Source organism: Delphinapterus leucas, chromosome 3 (assembly GCF_059928025.1).
Source record: "Delphinapterus leucas isolate spDelLeu-1000000601 "Yukka" chromosome 3, BTC_Dleu_Yukka2, whole genome shotgun sequence".
NCBI classification, from domain to species: Eukaryota; Metazoa; Chordata; class Mammalia; order Artiodactyla; family Monodontidae; genus Delphinapterus; species Delphinapterus leucas.
The window spans coordinates 29,869,812-29,895,541 of record NC_143131.1 but is presented as its reverse complement, the minus strand read 5'-3'; the positions used below and the strand labels follow the sequence as shown (position 1 = coordinate 29,895,541).

General features: G+C 42.7%; 1 pseudogene; it reads left to right on the top strand.

The window, feature by feature from the left end:
- Nucleotides 1-7,683: 7,683 nt before the first annotated feature.
- LOC111162793 (heterogeneous nuclear ribonucleoprotein D-like pseudogene) lies at nucleotides 7,684-24,089 on the top strand (annotated as a pseudogene).
- Nucleotides 24,090-25,730: the final 1,641 nt, after the last annotated feature.

Genomic DNA, 25,730 nt, shown 5'->3' with positions numbered 1-25,730 from the left:
GATCTATAAATATGCCTGGATTCTCCAATTCTCTATAAATTTGGATTCTCCAATTCTCTTCCCTCATGAGTAATGAATTAAATAAAATCTTTAACATGTATTCATTTTATATCTATATGAGGGTCATAATTTTGTCTTTTTTAAAAAAACTGATTATCTTTTAACAAATTAAATATGGCTGGGCACTGTTTGCAAAGAGCTTAGAAGCTACACTAAGATCATGGTTTTGCCCTCTGGAACAATGGTCTTTAAACTTTTTGATTTCACACCTTTGTCAGCAAATATTTTTAGCCACCCTGCCTTGACATATAAATATAGTATATTGTATATAGACTAACATATATAAATATAAACAAAAATAGAACTGAAAAATAAATAAAGAACTTCTAATATCAATAATTTCTTTGCATAACCCAGTGGAATTTCTTCCTAACATCTTTGGTTCTCTCTCCACTTGGGAGACCGCTTTTCTGGACAAGAGAGAACTAAAACTATTAACTAGTTGGGGGAAAGAAGAAGATCTGAGTTGACCCCAATAATACACCAACAAAGCACATTGTTGTAAAAGCTAACTGTAATTTGAGCTGATTGGCCCGAGGGGATGGCAGAATTCCTCCAAAGGAGAGAACTGCACCTTTGTTCTGGAAAATAGCTTAATGGAACTGATTGGTTATAAAAGGTGAGCTCAGGTGGTCATAGTCTATGGAAGCAGCTTCACATGAAGAGTTTGTTTAATAAACATGGGAATTTCAGTATTGTCTGCTAGAGCTGGGGTGGGGGCCATTAGGACTTTGGCCGAGAAGATGGGAAGAGATTCTGCTCTAAAGAGGGAAGGTCTTGAGCAACAAGGAAGAGTGTGAGGTTATGGCCTCGAGGGGATCATGGCTAGGGAGACATAGAAAATACCAGATAAATATCTTTAAAAAACGGTGTGGATGGTCCCTTTGACTGTGCCACCATTATGCTCTCTCATTTCTGGAGGTTCTATAAAAATCTGTTTTTGCCCTAATGGAACAGCTCTCTCATTTCTGGAGGTTCTGTTTTTGCCCTGATGGAACAGCTCTCTCATTTCTGGAGGTTCTGTTTTTGCCTAATGGAACAGCTCTCTCATTTCTGGAGGTTCTGTTTTTGCCCTGATGGAACAGCTCTCTCATTTCTGGAGGTTCTGTTTTTGCCCTGATGGAACAGCTCTCTCATTTCTGGAGGTTCTGTTTTTGCCCTAATGGAACAGAACATGAAGAAAGCAGATACTAGTCCCGAAATTCTTTAAGGTGACCAGAAGCAAAGAGGGCCAAGATCTCAACGTGACTTGGGAGCGCAGCTGAGGAGCCAGAGTGGGGGAAGAAGCAGAGAAAGAGCTGGACGCTGACCCTTAGAAGTGTGATGGGGAGACTATGTCCGGCAGTAATGCAGGGTGAGGTCGCAAAAATGTCCTTTCATACTTGAGCAAAGATGACCCCTGAGCACTGGAGTATTAGAGGATTTTCAGGAACAGGCTGTTTGGTGACCTGTTTTGAAAAATGTGGTGATGGATTGGAGAGCAAAGACATTCGAAATAGGAAACCAGTTAAGAGATTGCTGGAACGCCAGGCAAGGATGATGAGAAAAGAATGGGGGCAGAAGGGGTGCTTATTCTAGGATATTTTAGAGGTAGAAGCAGTAGAACTGTGTGATGATTCCCTAGAGGGGAAAAGAGGAGAGTCAATGAGAAATAACATTTATAAAGCTTGGGCAGTTGGGTGTCTGGTGACATGCCATTCACTGAATTAGGAAACGTATGAAGAATAGGTTTTCAGGAAAGACAATGGGTTCATAGTGGGATAGGCTGAATTTGAGATGCCCACGAAACCTGGTGGAGATGGGCTACAAAGAGTTGAGAATACAGGTGGGCATCTCAGGAGACAGACCAAGGCTAAAGACATCTCCAGGAATTGTCCTGTAAAAGGTGTCATGATTTTTTTGTTTATTGCCCTTTGATAAATATTAGGAAAACAGTATTCTTTTACTTTATTTATTCATTGATTCAAACTTATTTAATAAGTGGGAAACCATATGCCAGATTCTGGGGATAAATGATTAATAAGATCCTTTAGAAACTCATAGTCTTAGCAGAGGGTTAGGCTATGAACTAAAAGCAGAGCTGCAGGTGTGGAGACCCACTCAGAACCCTAAGGTTGGTTCAAAGATTATTTTAAGATGAAGACATTTGAGATTCAACAGATACAGAAAGAAGCCTTCCCAGAGCTTCCCTTATCTGACTAAAGGCAGAAACTTCTGAGAAATGAGGACTGCCATAAATTCTCTCTTTGGGGCAGGTCTGCCCCCAGGAGAGACCAAGAGTAAACCTACCATAAATCCCTTCTCTGGGGGGAATTTTTGACCCCGACGAAGTCAGAAAGACTGCTCATACCTGTAGAGACAAATATTACCATGAGCTTTCTTATCTCTTGTTCGTTCTCCTAAAAAACCTGTCTTTTCTAAAGAAGCCTATTTATTCTTCCCATAAGAGTCTTGCGCCGCGCTCCCTTTTTCTAATCTACTAATTCTAACAACGCTTTGAGTTACTCATCACTGAGCACTCCTGCATTTATGCACGTTGCACATGCAAATAAACTGTTTTTCTTGTTAATCTGTCTTTTGTTAGTTTAACTCAGAGGCCCCAGCCACTAAACATAGGAGAGTCAAAAAAAAGATTTTCCTCTTCTACAAAAGGAAGAAAGAAATTTCCATTCTGAATGGCCGACCTAATGAAAGTGGCATTAAATACAATGGGCAACATAGAAAGATGACCAGGCTCGGGGAAAATGGCAGAGACAATTCATTCCATTTTGGACTTTTAATGTACGTAAGAGTAGTGTAGGAGTTAATTTACTCAATGACTTATATCCACCCAGTCTTCCCAGACATCATTCACCTCTCACCACTAGGTTTTTCTCCTTCCTCATCCTAGACACTCATACTATTCCTGACAATATCTCTTCCAAGGACAGACAGGAAGCAAAGATAAAGTGGTCAAGATGTGGGATCTGGCACTCTGCCATGGCTAATTACCCACATTGGCTTCCCTTCCACTTTTCCACTGGGTTTACAGTCTTCTCACTTCGGGGCTTTCCAGTACTTGGAGCAGCTCAAATTCATCCAGGAGATGGGTATCGAGTCTTGTTCCTTTCCACTTGACCACTCCCCAAACTCTCCTTGGGACAAGTTATATTTAGATTCATTTCCTTTCACAGCAAAGTTACCTATATTAACATTAGATCAGAAACCTCCCAAATCCTACCCAAACCTCAAGGACTTTTTCAAGGATTTTGTCTCCAGTTAATACTTACCTACCTGTTTTTTTTTGTTGTTGTTTTGCGGTACGCGGGCCTCTCACTGTTGTGGCCTCTCACTGTTGTGGCCTCTCCCGTTGCGGAGCAACAGGCTCCGGACATGCAGGCTCAGCGGCCATGGCTCACGGGCCCAGCCGCTCCGCGGCATGTGGGATCTTCCCGGACCAGGGCACGAACCCGTGTCCCCTGCATCGGCAGGCGGACTCGCAACCACTGCGCCACCAGGGAAGCCCTTACCTACCTGTTTGACTTCCCTGTGTTTTCTTTTGTTCAGTGCCTACCAGGTTTCATGTCAGTAACATGCTTCAGGTTATCTTCCCTGGCTTTGCTCTCTAATAAGTTCAATATGTTTAATATCTGTCTCTCTTACTCTTCAAGAAAAGGAATCATTTAATATAGTTCTATTGTATTTCCTGCAACTTTACTCAGCACTGAGAATGTAACAGGGGCTCATTTAATAGTACTTGTTTGAATCAAATTAGATGGAGTGATGTGGATTTTTACATTTGAAGAAGGAGTTGTGTTTTCTTAAAATTCAAACTACAGGTATAAACTCAAAGTTGCCGTCTTTATGACTTTCTTGTTATTTTTTATAAACTCTTTCATGGTCTATGCTCAGAGAGAACCCATGGGTATACAAGAGAGAATGGAACCTCTGATACCACAATGGGATTTTTGTTGTTGGCTATGACTTTGGAAATCAGAAATGTTCTGTCAATACACATTCCAGAATTCCAGGCCTACACATTCTGGCTTGTTTCCAGCAAGTTGACTCTATTAATGGATACTTGAAATATATACCACTTTCCACTCCTTATGCAGGCGTCTTATGGTAGAGTTTTCTTTTCTCCTTCCACCAGAATCTCAGTGTTGCTTCAGCTCCCAGCGTGTACTTACATGATCCTTTGTGAAACAGAGGGCTCAATATTTCCTGAGCTTTGACTATTTGACTCTTCCAGGACTGAGTTCCTTCTGGGCCTTCTCCTTTTCTGACCGGGCAGGTGCAAAGGCTAAGGAGAAAAAAAGCAAGGTGGAAAGTTTTAGTGTTTAAGAAAGAGAGAAAGATTTGAACCATATAATAAATATAAATATACATACGTGAGAGCACCTGGGAGAAAGTCTGGGTTTCAGGTTTCAGTGCAAACCATGGGGCTTACCTCTAGTTTATTCAAAGAATCCTGAGGTTTTCGAGCCTGTCTGGGAATCTAGGGACGAGCTGATGACTTCATATTGAAATCATGCAAAACCCATGAGCTCATGAGCTGGGAGATGAAACCCGATGAGACAAAAATGGTTTCAAGTGGACTTGCTGTAAGTCTGTGTAAGATCATTCAAACCTGAAGAGGTGAAAGTGGACAAAACTGGGCCACTGGAATTTGGAGACTTCCTTGCAGGGACCTGTAGTAAAATGAAACTGCTTGGTTTTACCCAAGCCCTTGAAAGACTCGGAGAAACTGTAGGAGAAGAACTCGAAAACAAGGAACGCTTTCCGTTTGCTTTTGCAATCTCTGATTTCAGGGAGTGCCATTCTCAGTACTTAACAGGGTCACCAAGGTCAGGCTTATCTCCATAGTCCTTCCTGCCCTCTCTTCAAATGCACTCTCTTCGTGTACAATTCCAGTGACCTTCCTCAGACGGCTCTCACCGAGCTGTGATGCATGCAGCCTTGCCATACATTTGTCAGATCTTTCGTCTGAGACAGCAGGCCCTGGAGTGCTGCTGGACCTGGTCCAGGCCCCCAGGAGACCAGGCTGGGGAGGGGGTGGTGCTGGGATTGGCCCCTGGGCTTTGATGCCACCAAGGAAGACCTGAGAGACAATGATCAGGAAGCACACCGTCCAAGTCAGGCAGACAGAGATCTGAAGGAAGAATCAGAGAGGCTGAATCCAGGTACAGGACCAAGACTGAGCAAACCTTACCAAAGGAGCCAATTCAATGGAGCAATGAGACCACAGAATGTAGCTAAAGGTGTGTTTCCTTAGATACCAGAATCTTAGTCATGGAAGGCAGGCTATGAAGTGCCCTGTGGAGGTTAGTTACATAGAGCAGGATCCATTTGAGTTGTTTCATGCAGAAAGGATTTATTTCAGGGATTTATACGGTTTAGGGAATCGTTGAGAGGGCTGAAGAAGCTGACTCAAAATTAAGGTTCAGGAACAGCTCCTTAAGTGACGCCAAAGAATCAGGCCACCAAGGGAGCCGAAGTTTCTCCTGCATTTGGAGGCTGCCTTCTCAACCAGGGAGCTGGCTCCAGAACCCCCCATCATTGCCAAGATCAGGAAGCCGCTTAGATCAGGAACCACTGCCACCCCCTTACTGGTTCTGCTGCAACTGACGGCACTAAATGAATGCAAATCACCTGCTCTGACCTCAGGAAGCCAGTGACTGACGGCTGGGGCCTCTGCTCCCACCAGCACCTCAAAACAGAAGCGGCCTGCCTGTGGAAGCAGCAAAAACAGCCGAAGAAGTGAAGCCTCATTTTTACCAAATCCACCCTTAACAAGTGCATGTCCCTGGGTGAAAGTACAAAAGGAGGCCCACTGACCATATGATTAAGTGTCACAAGTTACAAATCAAGCTACAAATGTGTTCTACCCTCTCCTACCTTGACAAACATACCTTCATAGCAATGTGAATGTTCAGAGTCAAATTTAGGTTCCTGAACACCTCTGAAGAACATGCCAGAATGTGGCAGTGTGGGAGAGCTAGCCCCCGGCCCCAGTTTCTTACCATTGGCTTGTCCTGCACTGCCAAGGGCTTTGTGCCTACATGCTTGGCCTCACTTGGCCAGGCTCTGTTCACACGGCAAACTGTCTTCCTCAAAGCCACCTCTCAGGGAGCTTGCTTTGCTTAACTTTACTCTTGGCATCTACTCCCCTCTTTGATTTTAAGGGTCTGGGAAAATAAGAAATGCTTCTCACAAAGAATCGAAAACCCATCGGCCTACAGTCTAGGAGACAGTATAGCAAGGTGGGGATTCTGCGGGCTTTGGCAGGGTCAGGCTACATCCGGCAAGTTTCCTAAATTCTCAAAGCCTCCATTCCTTCACCTCTAAAGTGGGAATGATAGGATTTACTCTGTAGGAAAATGCACGTAAAGTGTCTAATATAGTGCCCTAGCACACAGTAAGTGCTCCAAAAACCTTAACCATTATTATTGTTGCTATGGTCACACATTAATAGGTAAGACTGTACGGGAACAGTCACATTATTAGGGTCTTTTTGAGTCTTGAACCAGATCTCTAATCAGATGAATTGCACTCTGCATTAGGTCTCTGTGCCTTGCTTGGAGCAGTCTGGAAAATAGTCTTCATCTTGTTGGCCAGTGTGAACTGATAATGGATGCCTGGAGAACTATTTTGAGAAGGAACTTGAGGTCAAATCAAGCACAATGCTGTGATTGATTAATAATGTCTGCCTGGGGTATGGTGGGAGATAGGGCTGTATGTGTGCCAGGTATTTGCCATTCCTGGACTGGACCCCATTCCTGAGTGATAGGAAAGAAGATGGACTTGCAGAGAAACATTGGGCTTGAGTCCTACTTCTTCCACACCCCCTGGCTCTGTGACCAGGGGTCAGGAATTTAACCCTCTTTTGCTTAGGTGCCTCATCTGTAAAATGAGGATAACCGGGTTCACCATGCCTACCTTATAGGGTTATTTGTAAGGATCAAATGAGGTCATGCTTGTTAGGACACTGTCGGTTGCGAGGTGTTGCCTAAATGCAAGGTGTTTTGTTATTAGCGTGTGGCATTTGGCCAGTTTGTGCTTGACAAGGAGGAAGAGCCAAGTCGATGATAGTTTTGGTCTGCCTCTGCCTGCAGCACCTCAGCCTGACTGCATCCTCCTTCAGTTTCTGAGTGCCAATCTATCAGGAGAGAGCCTGGCAGGGCAGAAAGAACTTGTATTAAAACCAGATGATGCCGCCCTCATCAGCTGTGTAATTTAGGTCAAGTTTCGTAGCCTGTGTGAGCCTCAGTTTCTTCATCTGTAACATGGAGATTGGATAAAGATAATTATGACATCGGTCTCAACTGTCTCTCACGTGGTTGCGTAACTCTAGGGCGATACACACGAAAGCGCTAGGGAAAATCTAAGTGTGAGTGCTTATGACCTCTTCCTATGATCTGAGCCAAATGCATCCTTATTTTATGAAGTCCCTTCCCTGCTCCCCACTCCTCCCTTCCATGATCCCTGGACAACCTCCAACATGCTTGTCCTATCATCAATTTAAATTGGGGCGCAGCCTCCACGAGCTCTCGGTATCAAGACAAGGTCAGGATTGGGCCAGAAACTGGAGGTCAGGGGAAGACAAAATGAAGCTAAGTCTTCAAACAGAGGTGGAGTGGGCCTATGGCCTGGATTGGGTATGAGAGGTGCTGGGAGGCTCAAGGCGAGACCCCAAATCCACGAAGAGCAAGGGAAGATGGTGAAGAGAGCCAGCAGAGCACATATGACATCAGAGCCGCCGGCATCAGTGAACAGGTTGGCCTCAAAGCACCAGCCCTTGGCAGTTCCCCAGACCCTGCCTCAGTCTTTGAATGGGGACACAATTCAACCCATAACTGTCCTTGCTTCTCTAGGGATGATTCGAACCAACATCGTTGGGTGAAGATGGGGAACGAGGTAGGAAAAAAAACAAAACGCTGGAGTAGCATGGAATCTGCTTTCGCTCAGTTAGCAACCAGAGAGCAGTGATACCCTGTGGACTATTTCCTTCTATTCTGCTGATAGAGGGGAAAGGGGCTTTCAATACTCTCTTCAGAGCTTACAACAATCCTGGCATGGAGTAGATGCTCCATAAATATTTGCTGAATTAGTAATGAATGGGAGAAATTCAGCCCATATGAGCAGCCAGTTATAGTTTATATTCTGGTGCCAAGACTTTGTCCTGCCTGGAGAAAGGACATACTAAATGGTTATTGAATTTAGCATCAGTTTCTCCCATATAGTACATGTGGCCTTATTATTAACAGCTGGGCCTTACGGGAGTGGAATGAAGAGCTTCAGGGGGTGGGGCTCAGAGGGCTGGGCTCTTCCTTTGCCCCGCGTCCCTTGCTATTCCTCGGTGATCTCAGCCCACCCCCTGTCACCTTAGAACGCCATTCAAAAGCGAACCTTGAGACCTGAACTGAGCTTTTTATGTCTAACCTGTCACAGAATCCTTTCCCTTACCAGAGTTTATTGATCCTGCATCTCACCCATTTATCAGCGTTATAGAGTTGGAAGTGCCTCCATGGTCATCAAATTCTACCTCTTAATTCATAAATGAGGGACTGTGGTGAGAGGGGAAGAGATTTCACTAAAGCTGCACAGCCAGGACCCCTGACTCCTGATCTATGGCTCCACCTTTATCCTGAACCCTCGCTTCTGTTGTCTGACTATTAGGAAACCATTTGCCTGATAGAGGAATTCCTCTGAATGTGTTTGTTAGACAGGAGAATGCTATCCTGTAGTTCAAATGTTCAAGTGTTCCCAGAGTATGAGGCCAGCAGTGGGGATCTGAGGCATTTGGCTGGTGGCCAAGAGGCACTGGGTCAGGCCCCTCACACTCTCAGCCTATGAGCCCTGCCAGCTGGCTGGCTGTTTGAGTCACCTACAGGGAAAGCTGACTTTCCATCCCAGGCTCCCTTACATCAACACTCCCACCATCCAGAGACAAGAGAGTCCTTGTGGAAAGTCAGGCTGTGGCACAATCTTGACCCCGTGCTGGGCTGCCCTTTCTTGTTTCCCAGTCCTTCCTTGCCCCTGGCAAGTTTCACTGGGGCCGAACAATGGCTTCAGTCTACAGCTAGGTGAGCTCATTGCATTTTGCAGGTGCTCCGTTTGTACAATGGCCAAAGGAAGGCTAAGATGTGGCCCTAACAGTCACACTTAGAGCTCTTTACAGTTTACAGTGTCTTGAGAGGAGGCCCAGGGGAGCCCTGACAGCCACCTTGTGCTTCCAACCAGCCAGCCCCACCATTGACACTGTCGAGGTGGCCTCCCATTGTCTATTGCATGCCAGCTTTACCTGCAGTGGTGCCTTCCTGAAAGGCTCAGCATGTATTTGTAAAACCTAAACTATTAAGTAACTGAGTTTAATAAGTAAAAACCAACCAACAAACCAAAGTGGAAGGGGGCGGGTGAATGTTCCCCATTAGGGCTACCAGACTTAACAAATAAAAAATTCAGTTAAATTTGAATTTCAGATTGTGAAAAATGTTGTCTGCCATTTCAGTAAACAAAGGATGTTGCAACCATCAAGCCACTACAGATGCCCCATATGGTGAGCCCTCAGGGAACTCAGGTGGGAAAGAAGAGGATCCTGGCTGGAGATAACTAAGGTGAACATCAAAGGCATGATTTCAATGAACCCAGACTCTTGCATCTTTTCATACATAGGAAAGCGTTAAATTCCTTAACTTGAGATATCTGGTTTTCTTTAATTAACAGTAATCTTTTGATGTTCCGACTGCCTGGTCTTTGTTGCAACAACTCCTAGATATCCTGGTTCCTCCCTTACCTCTTCGGAGGAGCTTCTCAGCGTTATACGAGATAGCTCTGAGAGGCTGCCTCCCAGGCTTGAAGTCCTCAGAAAGTCCGCTGAATAAAATATCATTCTCAACTTTTCTGTTGTGCATTTCTTTCAGTCGACAAGATAATGAATAATTTTTTAAAAAAGTATAAGTATATCCTGTTCAATATTTGGGAAATATACTAAAAATTATTTATTGTGCATCTCTCTCTGAAATTCAAATTTATCCAAGTGCCCCGTATTTTAGCTGATAACCCCAGTTGCTATGGAATTCCATGGTCCGAATATCCTATGAAACACACCTTGACTCTTGACGGTTGGAATGAAGCCTGGGACTCTTGCAGTCTTGACTTTGGCAGCTCTGCCAAATTGTTACCATTTGCGAGTGTTGCACAGGGGCTTCGGGGAGTTCCGCTGGAGGGCTCCTGCATGGCCCCAGCTGCTGGGAGATGCACAGCCGGTTCCCAGAAAGTGCAAATGTAACTCAAGTGAGTCAGCACATTTTCACATCGGCAGTCTAGGTACATACACAGAGCTTTCTTATAACCCTCTCCTTTGCTCAACATTCCTGAATAGGATCAGCCATGTGTTACCACCTCTGTTTACGGTGAGGAAACACTCAAGTAATACTGGCCGAGTCAGCGCCTGGTAGACAGACTTGAGAATCATCCTGGCTGACAGGCTCTAAGACCAATAACACCTTTCCGTTTTTATTGGAACATATTGCTTTATTATTCCAATTGGATATGTTTTTTTCAAAAACTGTTGCATTATGTTTTTTTCTAACTATAAAAGTAATATTTGATTATTACAGCAAACTTGGAAAACACAGATAAAAAAGAAAGAAAGAGTGATCAGCAAAGGAAGCAATTCCACAATGCAAAATAACTATTGTTGACAGGTAGGCACATGGCCTTCCACGCTGTACCCTCTTCATGTATATTAATATATTATGTCATAGTCAGCTTGGGCTACTAAAACAAAATACCATAGACTGGGTGGCTTAAACAACAGGCATTTCTTTCTCACAGTTCTGGAGGCTGGAGGGTCCAAGATCAAGGTGCTGGGCAGATTCGGTTTTTGATGGGGACCTTCTTACCGTCTTGCAGATAGCCACCTTATCCCTGTGTCTTTACGGTGGAGAGAGGAAGCTCTGGTATCTCTTCCTCTTGGGGCTCCATCCTCATGACTTCACCTAAACCTAATTACCTCTCAAAAGCCCCACCTCCTAATACCATCATATTATGCACTAGGACATTAACATATGAAATTGGGGGGTACACACATATTCAGTCCATAATATGTTCTTAGTTTTAAATAAAAAGGGCCAAATCCTTTTCTGCACATGCATCCATATATGAGTGATATAAACATAAATATGTGAATAGTTATATATGTGAAGATAATCATATGTATATATGCGCAAACATATCTGTATATAATATGAACTTAAATGACTTTGAAATTAGGTGGTTCATTTTTGGCATTAACCAAGACTGAAAACTAAGTACAGAAAGAGGGTGAAAAGTACCAAATAAACTCCCGATAAAGTACAAAGAGTGTGGGCTTCCCTGGTGGCGCAGTGGTTGAGAGTCTGCCTGCCAATGCAGGGGACACGGGTTCGAGCCCTGGTCTGGGAAGATCCCACATGCCGCGGAGCAACTAGGCCCGTGAGCCACAACTACTGAGCCTGCGCGTCTGGAGCCTGTGCTCCGCAACAAGAGAGGCCGCGATAGTGAGAGACCTGCGCACCACGATGAAGAGTGGTCCCCGCTTTCCACAACTAGAGAAAGCCCTCGCACAGAAACGAAGACCCAACACAGCCAAAAATAAATAAATAAATAAATAAAATTAAAAAAAAAATAACAAATGTTCAACTACAATTGGTGTCTTTAAAAATAAAAAAAAAACTGTGTTAAAAAAAAAAGTACAAAAAAAAAAAAAAAAAAGTACAAAGAGTGGGCAGTGAAGGACACAGGGAAATTTTCTACCACCACGAAGGGTGAAATTGTTCTCCATAATGAATATTCCTAGTCAAGAATGAGTGTTTGAGAAAAAAAAAAAAAAAAGAAGAGTGTTTGGTGAGTGGGGAGGTATAGCTAAAAAAGGTCTATCCCTAATGCTTTTCCTCTGAAATATTGACTTACACTAACTACAATTCCCCAACAACTGGCTTCCCCTTTGGACATAGGGACTGGTGAAACATAAACCAGAGCTGATGTTACTGTGAATTCAATAGCACTTAGGACTCAGCTGTAACATGTTCTGTAATCAACGTATCTGTAGATAACCCATGCTTATATAGAACCTCTGAACGACTTCTTGTTTTAGAGTTTGGAGGACATTCTTCATTTGCGGAGGTCAATACTACGAAACTGAGAACCTCTTTATCTTATATGGCAGCTAAAATGGTTTATTTTTGCAGACAGTTGTCAAACATGGCGACTTAGGACACAGTCTGATGATGGCCTGGGGCCAGAGTCAGAGGCCTTTGCAGAGAGAAGTGTTCCTGTGGATTCAGGCGAGGAGTGACCCATAACCAACATTCAGTCACTGGCCTTGCTGTAGGCTCTGTCACATGAAATAGTGGTTTATCATGTTTTCCCATAATATGATGTGGTAGCTCTCAGAGAAACTTCTTTCTCCCGCAAGACAAACCTCCAAACACCCAGCTCCCCATGTAAGTGCAGCTACTCTGAACTTTGCAACCTGTTCTCCTGCGTAGCTGCAGATCCTGTGAAAAATAACAGAAGAGATCCTGGGGCTGAAGATGATTCACTGGCTCATTCGAAGAGCCCATCTGACCCTCTGGGTCTCCACTGGATATCCTTTCTTAGTAGGAAACATGGGCATAAGCCACTCAAGTAATATATGGCTGTGAAAATCTAGATCAGTGTTAGCGTCATTATATTTGGTTCATTCTAGTTGTATGCATATATATAAACACTGCATGCACAGTGTTCTCTGTCTTGAGAACAAAGCTTTTTATAAAAGGGTGGTATCTGTATTTCTGATATCTTGCTGGGCAAACTCAGAGACTTAAGTGCACCTTAAATAGAATGAGAACCTACAACAGAAGCATCTGTCAAAATAGGTTAGCATCTCATACCATTGTGATCTAACATGGTTTGTTCAATGTTAGTCTTGCTTGGGAAGGAAAATATTGGAAAGCTTTGTTTAAATCTACCAAACGAGAAAACCAAACCGATACAAAGCAAAACCCCAGCTGGCCAATTCCTTGTACTACTCATTCTTTTTGTAAGAAACGTTTGTCTGGGATATCATTTATGATCATTTCTAAGGCAGAAGTAGTGTCAAGTTCCCAAGGAGAAAAAATACATAGAGAGGTCTAAGAGTAGATTCCTAAACAGTGGAAGGAAAACCACACTGGTAACCTCGACAGCAGTAACTACTTTGGGCCTTGATTTGGACCCGTTGTCAGGAGCACTGACAAATTGCATGGAATAGTAAAATGCATCCAAAGCCCAATATGAAATAAGAATTCACGGTGCTGGGTGGCCAGAGGAAACACATCAGTAAGGCTAATTACTTGGTCTGCGATGTCCCGGGCTATTCTAGACGTGTGACTGCCACCTACTGGCGAACATTATCTTTACTTAGAGGGTCCAGGAATTCTGCAGCCTACCCTGTCCATTGTTGAGGACAACAGCGTCGTGCTCTGCTAATGCTGACCTCAATACAAACTCTTTTTCCCATTCTCTTTTATTGTACCTCCCCTTAGTTCTGTTTTTAAAGTAATGCAAAGTCACTCATTTATCTTCTCTAACACCATTTTTCTTCACGTCTCCATGCCACTAGTTCGAGAGAGCCTGAGCTCGGCAAAACCCCTCCTTATCCCGGATACTTTTACTCTATCCCTTTCTATTTCTTGGCAGGGGATGCAAGAGTTCCTTAAGAGAGAAGCCCTTGAGAGACAGCTTAGTAAGAGCAGCTGAAACGCTGAGAACAATGGCACACCCATTACTAAATTAAGAAATTAACTTCTACTCTTACAATGATTTCCAAGATTCAAAAATAATAATGCTGATAATAGCAGCTGTTTGTGGTGAAAATATATGGGAAAAAACCTCATACTTTAAAAAATATTTTTACTTAAGGATGGGTGTGTGTATATCCTTATGCTGTGGGGGAAGACAAATAAGTCAACATACAGTTGCATTGATACAAAGTAAATATAAGGACACAAAATGACAAGGCAGTGGTGAGGAGACGTGGCATATATTGAAGAAAAGCTTATCAAAGATTTTGAGGGCTTCCCTGGTGGCGCAGTGGTTGAGAGTCCGCCTGCCGATGCAGGGGACACGGGTTCGTGCTCCGGTCCGGGAAGATCCCACATGCCGCGGAGCGGCTGGGCCCGTGAGCCATGGCCGCTGAGCCTACGCGTCCGTAGCCTGTGCTCCGCAACGGGAGAGGCCACAACAGTGAGAGGCCCGCGTACCGATTTTGAAAGATTGTACCGATGTCCACTACTTCCAGCAAATTATGTGACTCTAACAGACTCTCATCAACATTGAACATTAATAGAGTTTTCTAGTCTTGATATGTGAAAATGGCCACTGATTAAGTAGAATTTATTCCACCACTATTAAAGTTAAACATTTTTATGTTTAATTTCCATATGTAATTTATCTTACATATGTAAATTTTTCACATCCTTTTCCCATTTATCAACTAGTTTAAAATTTTTCTTTCTTATAGATGCATGCAGACTGCTGTTAGAAGAAGGATATTAATCCTTCATGTTCCATACCTGAGCAAGTATTGTTCTAGGAATCCTACTTATTTAATTTTGTTTGTGATTTTTTTTGGCCACACCGCAGGGCCTGTGGGATCTTAATTCCCCGACCAGGGATAGAACCCGTGCCCCCTGCAGTGGAAGCACGGAGTCTTAACCACTGCACTGCCAGGGAAGTCCAGTTTGTGATATTTTTGATGTGTAGAAATTCTATACTTTTGTATGGTCCAGAAAATTTACACTTTCAGATTTCTTTCATTGTTATATAATTTAGAACAAATATTCACTCATATCTTATTTGTGGATGTGTGTGGCTTGCTTTTTAAATATGTAACTCTTTAATCAATCTCTGATCTATTATGACATATGGTAATGGTAAAGATCTAATTAATTTTTTATAAAATAGCTATTCAGTTGTCCTAATAACATTATAAAACTCTTTAGGTCCCTGTATACATTAGGGTTGTTTTCTGTTTTGCAGAAACAGAATGTTTTGCATTACTGACTTATTTGCCTATTCATTGTCTCAATATCGCATTTATTGTGCACCTAGTATGTCTTAGGCACTGTGCTGGGTGCTGGGAAATTAAATGATGAGCAAAACAGACAATGTGCCACACTTGGGGAGGTTATAATGTAAGAGACACAGCAGACATTCATCTAGTAACGATTCCAATATATAATACATGATTGTGATATAAAAGGAGCTGTGAGAACATAATCTGATCTTTTTCTTTTTTTGGGGGGGATGATTCCTAAGGAAATAATCATAAATAAAAACATTAGAAATGCTTTTTTGTTTAACACCTTTATTGGAGTATAATTGCTTTACAATGGTGTGTTAGTTTCTGCTGTATAACAAAGTGAATCAGCTATACACATATATATATCCGCATATCTCCTCCCTCTTGTGTTTCCCTCCCACTCTCCCTATCCCACCCCTCTAGGTGGTCACAAAGCACCGAGCTGATCTCCCTGTGCTAATGAGGCCGCTTCCCACTAGCTATCTATTTTACATTTGGTGGTGTATATATATCCATGCCACTCTCTCACTTCGTCCCAGCTTACCCTTCCCCCTCCCTGTGTCCTCAAGTCCATTCTCTACATCTGCACCTTTATTCCTATCCTTCCCCTAGGTTCTTCAGAACCTTTTTTTTTTTTTAGATTCCATATATATGTGTTAGCATACGGTATTTGTTTTTCTCTTTCTGACTTACTTCACTCTGTATGACAGACTCTAGGTCCATCCACCTCACTACAAATAACCCAGTTTTGTTTCTCTTTATGGCTGAGTAATATTCCATTGTACATATGTGCCACATCTTCTTTATCCATTCATCTGTTGATGGACATTTAGGTTGGTTCCATGTCCTGGCTATTGTAAATAGTGCTGCAATGAACATTGTGGTGCATGACTCTCTTTGAATTATGGTTTTCTCAGTGTATTTACCCAGTAGTGGGATTGCTGGGTCGTATGGTAGTTCTATTTTTAGTTTTTTAAGGAACCTCCATGCTGTTCTCCATAGTGGCTGTATGTACATTCCCACCAACAGTGCAAGAGGGTTCCCTTTTCTCCACACCCTCTCCAGCATTTGTTTCTAGATTTTTTGATGATGGCCATTCTGACTGGTGTGAGGTGATACCTCATTGTAGTTTTGATTTGCATAGAAATGCTTTTTGAATTAAGATGTTCATCAAGAAGTTGTTTGTAACAGAAAAAAATTAGAATAGATTTAGAATATCTAACTGTAGAGTATTGAAAAAACAATTAAAAAGTTAAATTATGATTCTGTTGTAAAAGGCAAATGCTTGGTAAGTTGAATAAGCAACAAGGGTCTGTTGTACAGCAGAGGGAATATAGTCAATATTTTATAATAACTTTAAATGGAGTATAATTTGTAAAGATTTTGAATCACTATGTTGTGATTCAACATAGTTGAATTCAACACTTGAAACTAATATTGTAAATCAATTGTATTTCAATTTTTAAAAATGTTTGATAAAGTGGAAAATGTTAGAAACAACACAGTACGTGCAGTTTACAGTCTGTATGTGAAACAAACATACCTCTACTTAGAAAAATATCTGAGTACAATGTATGGAGATATTAGAATGGCTTTGTTGGGGCGAGGAGATTTTGGGTGGCATTTCCCTTTGCTTTTGTCTATTTGCTAAATTTTCTTGACTATTTCTTTTAAATTAAATATGTTCTCCTCCGGCCTACTTCTAGACCAGTTCATGAAGATAAAAAAATAAACATACTGCTATCAGGTTCTTAATTAAAGGCAATTTGCAATGGAGGAGAACTTTTTAAAAGTATGTAGAAATTATGTATATATTATGTATAAATTTTCATAAATCTATAGAACTGAATGGAGCCTAAATATTGTGCGACCCTAACAATCACCAAATGCAGATATGAATTTGCATTTCAAAACCCCCCAAATGCTGGAACGGTACAGAAGTGGGCAGAGATGCTCTGGAATAATTTCCAGGAAGATCAACGATGAAAAAGGACATTTTAGAAATTCAGTCATCCCAGTAGATCTACATCTCTGTTGTCAACTTTAGTATTGAGTCCCCACTGGGCACAAGGACTTATATCCTCTGGAATTGTCCAGCCTGGCAACAGTGGTACTGAATCCCTCTTCACGGTGTGTCCTGTGTGCGCCCCTGCAGTCCAGGCACACGTGAGAGGGGCTGCATAAACATGGGAAGTTGGAATTGCAGAGGTTGGAAGACACGCACAAATTCAGGACCTAAAGTGTTAATATGTTTTAATAGTGATCCGAGTGGCCCCTGTCTGCTCCTCTCTGCGTGCATTTTTTTTTTTAAGTTTCAAGATTTCATAAAATCTCAGAAAAGATGCTTTGGGTCTTGCAAGTCCCTTCCTAAAGGTGAAAGATCACCTATCCCACCCATGGAAAAAATATATTCATGCACATGAAGAAGACAGATGGCATAATTTTGCCCGGGACCCTTATGAGGACCAAAAAAACTTCCAAATAATTCCTGGTTGAAGAAGCTAGATAGTATCTTTATCAACAAGCCTGGAAGAACCATGCTTTGAGCCGAGCTACCCAGGTTTCAGTGCTGGATTTGGCTACTGTATCAGTTAATGTCCTAGCAGGATATTGCTGGTACATTCAGTCTAGGTACTTCAAGGAAAGTTTTATAAAAGGACAACAGAGCAGTGTGATGGGTCACTTTGCCAGCCCGAAGGCTGAAGGGAGGAGAAGAGGGGGCAGTCACAGAGAGAGAGATGGAGAGAGATGGACATGGCAAGAGGGAGAGGGAGAGCGAGAGGGAAAAACAGCACAAGAAGTGTGTGGAGGACGGATGCAGCCAGCTCTCTTTCTGATCTCCTGGCACTGTTTCCCATTGTTGGAACCCACCTATGCAGCCAGAGGGCCAGGGGGCCTGTTGGGGCAGAGCCAGAGGTCTTCTCTTGGGGCACAGAGGAAGGTGGAGGCAGAGGGGTCTGTTGGACAAACTGAAGATAAGCAGGTCAACTGCTTTTCAGAGATAAAGAAAAATAAGGTGGGCTCTGTCTTCTGGGAAGTAATGACTACTAAAGCATGACTTTTATTTATTTATTTATTTTTATTTTTAATTTTTTAAAACATCTTTATTGGAGTATAACTGCTTTACAATGGTGTGTTAGTTTCTGCTTTATAACAAAGTGAATCAGTTATACATATACATATGTCCCCATATCTCTTCCCTCTTGTGTCTCCCTCCCTCTCACCCTCCCTATCCCACCCCTCTAGGTGGTCACAAAGCACCGAGCTGATCTCCCTGTGCTATGTGGCTGCTTCCCACTAGCTATCTGTTTTACATTTGGTAGTGTATATATGTGCATGCCACTCTCTCACTTCATCCCAGCTTACCCTTCCCCTTCCCCATATCCTCAAGTCCATTCTCTAGTAGGTCTGCATCTTTATTCCCATCTTGCCCCTAGGTTCTTCATGACCATTTTTTTTTTTTTTAGATTCCATATATATGTGTTAGCATACGGTATTTGTCTTTCTCTTTCTGACTTACTTCACTCTGTATGACGGACTCTAGGTCCATCCACCTCATTACAAATAACTCAATTTCGTTTCTTTTTATGGCTGAGTAATATTCCATTGTATATATGTGCCACATCTTCTTTATCCATTTATCTGTCGATGGACACTTAGGTTGTAAAGCATGACTTTTAAAAACTGGAAACAGGGGAAGAGATTCTCCTTAAATGTGGAAATTAAAGTGAAAATTGTGTTTGTCTATGGAGTCTACATTTTTCTGCAGACACACACATGACACACTTACAGGTAGTCTATATACCGGTTCTGCCTAGAGAATTACAGGGAACAGTGATTGATACTCTCAGGAAACAGGCTATGAGACAATAAGTGGCTACATCTAGGCCTACTTCCTGCCCCTAAGATGTTTTCATAATAACCCAAGAACTTCTGGAAAACACAAAGGACAATTTGAAATTTAACTGTTTATCAGCAGCTGTCTGGGAAAATAGGCCCCCAAAAGTGCAACCCCAAATATATCTGAACCTATTCTCCAATTCAGCAGCACCCAGGGGATCTATGGGATCCTTGTAAACGCACTCAGTCCAGACACCTTAAGATGCCAGTCATACCTTACCAGGCAACTGCATACCAGCCGTATATAATCCGTAAGACCATCTTGCATGTATTTAGCTCTTTACAGTCTCCAAAGAGGTTTGAGAGCACACTGGTACCCAATCATGTTCCTTCGCTATTTTAGGAGGCGGGGACACGGTTGTCTAATTTGTTTCTCTAACCCATTGTTCAGTACACACAAAGTGCCCAGCTTACAGCTGAGTAAATGTTTGCCAGGTTGAATTGACCTAAAAATCTCTGACAGACAGAGGAAAGCTGATGAGTTGAGCATGCAAAGCCTTGGTTTCTTCTCTGTGATGAAGTAACTTTAAAAAGAGGAATGGAGACTTCTAGTTTTGCGAGCCAGGCCCGCAAAGGAAAAGTCTGCAAGAACTAACCTCTGACTCTATGGAACACAGAATAGTGAGCTCTGGGGGAAGGACTGGCCTTGGGGTGGGGGTAGTGACTCTAAGGGTGACAGTGGGGGCTTTGGGGTTCTTCTCATGTCCTTTTCTTGTAACGGGTGCTGATTATACGGGTGCCGTTCAGTTTGTGAAAATTCATAGTCATACATTTAGGCGTACTTTGCTGTAAATGTATTTGATGTCAAAGAAGTTTACATGATAGCAATCCTTTACAGGCAATCCAACTTCAAATAATAGAACCTCCGAATAACCTGAAGTTGTGTTTACCCTTGAACATTAGTTAATTAATTGAGAGCCTGGGATTCAGATCAGGTGGCTTGGGTTGGAATTCTGGTCCTGCCACTCCCTAATGGGAGAGCTCGGCTATGTTACATAACATCTCTAAGATTCTGTTTTCTCATTCGTAGAGTAGGCAGAAAATGATACCAACATAACTGAGGTGTCAAGAACACAGTCATCGGGCTTCCCTGGTGGCGCAGTGGTTGAGGGTCCGCCTGCCGATGCAGGGGACGCGGGTTCGTGCCCCGGTCCGGGAAGATCCCACATGCCGCAGAGCGGCTGGGCCCGTGTGCCATGGCCGCTGAGCCTGCGCGTCCGGAGCCTGTGCTCCGCAACGGGAGAGGCCACAACAGTGAGAGGCCCGCGTACCGCAAAAAAAAAAAAAAAAAAAAAAAGTTAAAAAAAAAAGAACGCAGTCATCTGTCAACAAATGGTTGCTAGTCCTCTCAGAGTTGCTATAACACCTCAGTTTGCATACAAATCTCAGTTGCTGAATTTAGATGTGCAAGAACTTCAACTTTCTGCTTCTATACCTGGCCTTATTATTATTATTATTTTTAATTCTTATTCCTTTGGGCAGCAGAAACAATCTCTGTCATTTCAGGTTTCCTGCCCTCACCCTGGGATTATGTCCGAGACTCAGGTGACATCTATATTTCTCCACACTGTATCTGCTCAGCTGTTCTCACCGCCGCCTGATATGGGGTGGTGTCCACACAGACTCTGTCAGGCTCTTTCGAGTTCTCTTAGCTACTCCTGTGCTCCTCCGGGGAACATGGGGTTATCGTACTGCACCTGTTCCTTGCCAAGGTGATAGTGCTATGTGAGGCTGTCTCAGGCTGTCAGTCTAGATATGTGCACATTTTCTACTCTTGACCCACCAGCACCATATCTAAGAAAGTGGTTTGTCTTCCCCCCAGCCCTGCCCCTGCCTATCCTGCCTCAGCCGATGGAAGGAGCAGGTCACAGTGACCCTTGTGTTAGCAGAATGGCTAAGCTGGTGTAACACAGGGATTTTGAAAACCAAGAGAGAAGTTTATTTCTCTCTCTCCCATGTAATGATCTGGGCTGTAAGGGCTGTTGGGCAACCTGCTTCGTGACATCATTCGGGGAGCGAGGCTCTTTCCATTTGATTATTCTACCACCTCTTAAAGTATGTATTTCTTCCTCTCCATGGTCAAAGTCAGACTCAGCCATATTCATGTTCCACATCACAGGTTGGAGAAGAAGTTCAAGCAAGTCATCCCTTTTAAGCAGGTGAGGCAGAAGTTACTCAGAACGTTTCCCCTCACAATCTTTTGATGAGAGCTTATCTCACGACCACCCCACAGGCTTGTCCAAGCCTTTCTTCCGACTATGCTCTGTACTGTATTTCTGGTAGATATAGCACCTTCATCGTTCCCAGTGGTGTTTATTTTCCCTTTTCCATTACTTGGTGTCCATGGAGAACTTGGCCTGCTCCTTAACTGGCTTTGACAGTGAAAAGATAATGGAAACTATGGAAGTAGAATCAACAAGGCTTGACAACCAATTATAAGTAGTTCGTGACTATTTTAGATTCCACGCATAAGTGAGTTCGTATTTGTCTTCTGTGTCTGCCTTACTTCACTCAGCATACACCGGCCCCGGGTTTAGCCATGTTGTTGAAATGGCAGGATTTCCTTCTTTTTAAAGGCTGAATATCATTTTATTGTATATATGCATTATATCTTTAACCATTCACCTCTTGATGGACATTTAGGTTGTTTTCATATTTTGTTTATTGTGAACAATTCTGCAATGAACTAAAATAGTCAAACTCATAGAAGCAGGGGGTAGTGGGAGGAGGAAATGGGGAGATGCTGGTCAAAGGGTACGAAGTTTCTGTTATGCAAGATGAATAAGTGCTGGACATACTAATGTATAGCAATGTGACTATTGTTAACAATATTGTATTGTATACTTTAAATCTGCTAAGAGGATGGGTCTTAAGTTTCTCATCACACATGCACACACACAAAAGAAGGAAAATGGTGACTATGTGGGGTGATGGATCTGTTAATTAACTTGATTGTGGTGATTGTATGTATATCAAGTTGTACATCTTAATTATATATAATTTTTATGTATCAGTTATATATCAATAAAGCCAGAAAAATGGTTGGTAAAACAGAAGGAGGAATTAAAGTTTTGTTGTTGTTGTTGTTTTTAATGTTGAGCCTGGAGTGACATGAGCTGATACGGGAAATACCAGAAGAGGAACAGATTTAATGAGAATTAAAAAAAATAATAATCAAAATAATGATAATAACAATGTCTGGCATACATTATGTACTGAGAATTTTGAATTTCTTACTCCATTCAATCTTCAAAACCCACTTACTTATTTACAGTCCTCCCTCGGTATCTGTGAACCCTCGTGGTTACCAAAACCTTTGGATGCTCAAGTCCCTTGCAGTTGGCCCTCTGTACCCATGAGTTCCACATCCGAGGATACAAAGGGCCAACTGTACGCGTTTTCCTAATTTAAGGATGAGGACCCTGGGGGCACAGTGAGTTAACACAAATTGCCCAAGGTCATGTGGCTTGAAGCAGCAGCGCAGAATTGCATCTTGGCCCTGGAAATCTAGAGCCTCAGCATGTAATCCCTGTGCTATACTGTAACCCCTTCTATACTGAGAAGAATCTGATTTTAGAATTAGGGATGACTTATGTCTGGGAAGCTGGGAAAATTCAATGCCTAGGAGAGATGATGGCTGAGGGTGTCTCAACAATCGAGGGCTGGAATCATCTGGAAGCATCTATTCATCTTTCTTTCATTAATGTTGACTGCTTGCTGGGACCTAAGCTGGACTGTCAACCGATGCACCAACTGGTCTTTGCATGTGGGCTGGGCTTTCTCACAGCATGGCCACCTTAGATGATGTGGAGGTTTTTTATGGCAGCTAATGGAGAAAGTGTTTTATGTAACTTTGGCCTAACCAGCAAGCTGCATGGAAGCTGCGTCACTTTTCTGAAAGGTATGGTACTATTAAAATAGGTCCACAAATATTTTGATACTCCTTCCTTCAAAGAGTGGCACCTAGGCTTCTGCTGCCGTGACTCGGACTGCAGACCAGCACCCCCGGGCTGACAACTCCGCCGCTATGAAGACGTGAAGGAGTACAGCAACAGAGAGGAATTCGCAGAGGGATCCTAGATCAACGACAGCAAGCATCAGCAGGATGACGCTAAAATGGTTATTAGAGGCTTGCGCTGGGATACAAGCAAGAGAGATCTGACTGAATATCTGTCTCGATTTGGAGAAGTTGTAGACTGCACAATTAAAACAGATCCAGTCGCCGGAAAATCAAGAGGATTCGGATTTGTGCTTTTCAAAGATGGTGATAGTGTTGCTAAGGCACTGGAACTGAAAGAACACAAGCTGGATGGCAAATTCATAGATGTTAAAAGGGTCAAAGCTTTAAAAGGGAAGGAACCCTCCAAAAAGGTTTTAGTAGGTGGATTGAGCCCAGATACTTTGGAAAAACAAATTAAAATATTTGGGGGCTTCCCTGGTGGCGCAGTGGCAGAGAATCTGCCTGCCAGTGCAGGGGACACAGGTTCGGGCCCTGGTCTGGGAGGATCCCACATGCCGCGGAGCAGCTGGGCCTGTGAGCCACAACTACTGAGCCTGCGCATCTGGATCCTGTGCTCCGCAACAAGAGAGGCCGCGATAGTGAGAGGCCCTGCGCACCTCAATGAAGAGTGACCCCTGCTCGCTGCAACTAGAGAAAGCCCTCACACAGAAACGAAGACCCAACACAGCTAAAAATAAATAAATAAATTTATTTTTAAAAAAAGAAGAATATTTTGGAGCCTTTGGAGAGATTGAAAATATTGAACTTCCACAGATACAAAAACAAATGAAAGAAGAGGATTTTGTTTTATTACACATACAGCTGAAGAGCCAGTAAAGAACTTGTTAGAAAGCAGATATCATCAACCTGGTTCTGGGAACTGTGAAATCAAAGTGGCACAACCCAAGACATAGGCAGCAACAGAAGCAACCAAAAGGAGGATGAGGTGCTGCAGCTGGTGGACCACGTGGTACTAGGGGTCGTGGCCGAGGCCGACAGAGCACTTGTGGCAAGGCATCCTGAGGGGGCGGCAATCACCAAAATAATTACCAGCCATACTAAAGGGGGATGTTGGAGAAAACAGGCAGAGATCGCTAAAGTAACCCATCCTGCAGGACGACACTGAAGATTGGTCTTCTGTTGATCTAAGGTGATTATTTTGTAAAAGACTTTCTAGTGTACAAGACAAAACTGTGTCCAACTGTGTATGGCCACCAATTAGTTTTCTTTGTTTTTACTTTGTCGTTTGCTATCTGTGTTATGACTCGATGGGGATTTGTGTTTATACAAATTTTGTTTGTACGATTTCATGTTAAACCTCAAATAAATTCTTCCTTGTGTGATTGTTTTTCTGCGTCAGGTACTGAAGAACTCTGTACAAGTGTAATTTTAAATAAGCAATAATTAAGGTACAGTTTCTTTTGTAGGGAGTGTTGATCCAGAGGGAGAAATTGTGGTGCTTTATGAATAGCCAGCTACAGTGTCTACCCTGTTCCCCTTTTTTGTTAGGTGTATTCTATGCTTTAAGGCTTCATTTCCCTGTTAACTGAGGCTTCCATCATACCTTTAAGTAATGTTGTTTCCTCTCTGTATATCTGGAGACTTTGTCATGAAAGTTTCTGTGGTATAGTTATAGTGTTGTGATTAGTGGAAGCTTTCTAGCAGACCATAAGCCTTCTGGTTATATTTTGAAAAGTAACTTTTTCTTTTTAATTTATTTTTATTTTTTAAATTTTTGGTTGCATTGGGTCTTCGTTGCTGCGTGCGGGCTTTCTCTAGTTGCAGCGAGCGTGGGCTACTCTTCATTGTGGTGCACAGGCTTCTCATTGTGGTGGCTTCTCTTGTTGCAGAGCACGGGCTCTAGGTGTGCGGGCTTCAGTAGTTGTGGCATGTGGGCTCAGTAGCTGTGGCTCGTGGGCTCTAGAGGGCAGGCTCAGTAGTTATGGCACATGGGCTTAGTTGCTCTGCGGCACGTGGGATCTTGCAGCACCGGGGCTCGAACCTGTGTCCCCTGCATTGGAAGGCGGATTCTTAACCACTGCACCTCCAGGGAAGTCTGAAAAGTAACTTTTCAATGGCACAAAGCATGCTGGTAGCTCCTTTGATGAATAGAAAATATTTTACTTTGTTATTGTCTCTGGAAAGGCGTTTGTTATGATTCGCTGTATTCAGTGGTCTGCTAGAAAGATCTTTGGCTAATCGTAATAACATAACTTTGTTTTCTTGATTAAAATGTCCACATATACCCAGGGGAAAAACACTTAAACTGTGTTATGGGAGCTATAGTTTAAGAATATCAGATGTAGTTACATTTAACACAAGGATTTTGGCAAATAAGTATGAAGTTATTAAAGTTTGAACGAAAGTTAGATTAAAATATTTGAAGTAGTGGCTGAGTAGCTAACTTGTATACTATTCTATATTGGTATTCTATTGTATTCTAGTATTGTTATTATGTCACAGCAAGCACCAAACTGAACAAAATATTTTCTGTTGGGGCATTGTTAGGGAGCTATACTGGATGTTAACTGTGATGTGGTGTGAGTTCTTGGAAAAAGTCATGGTAGCAGGTATCATCATTTTTAGTGCAGTTAGTCATGAGCTCAGTAGTTAAGCATATCCATATTCAGACATAAGAAGGAATAGTGGGCAAAGGTCTTCCTTAAATCTTATGTAAATGCAAATCTAAGTGTGACCAAGTCA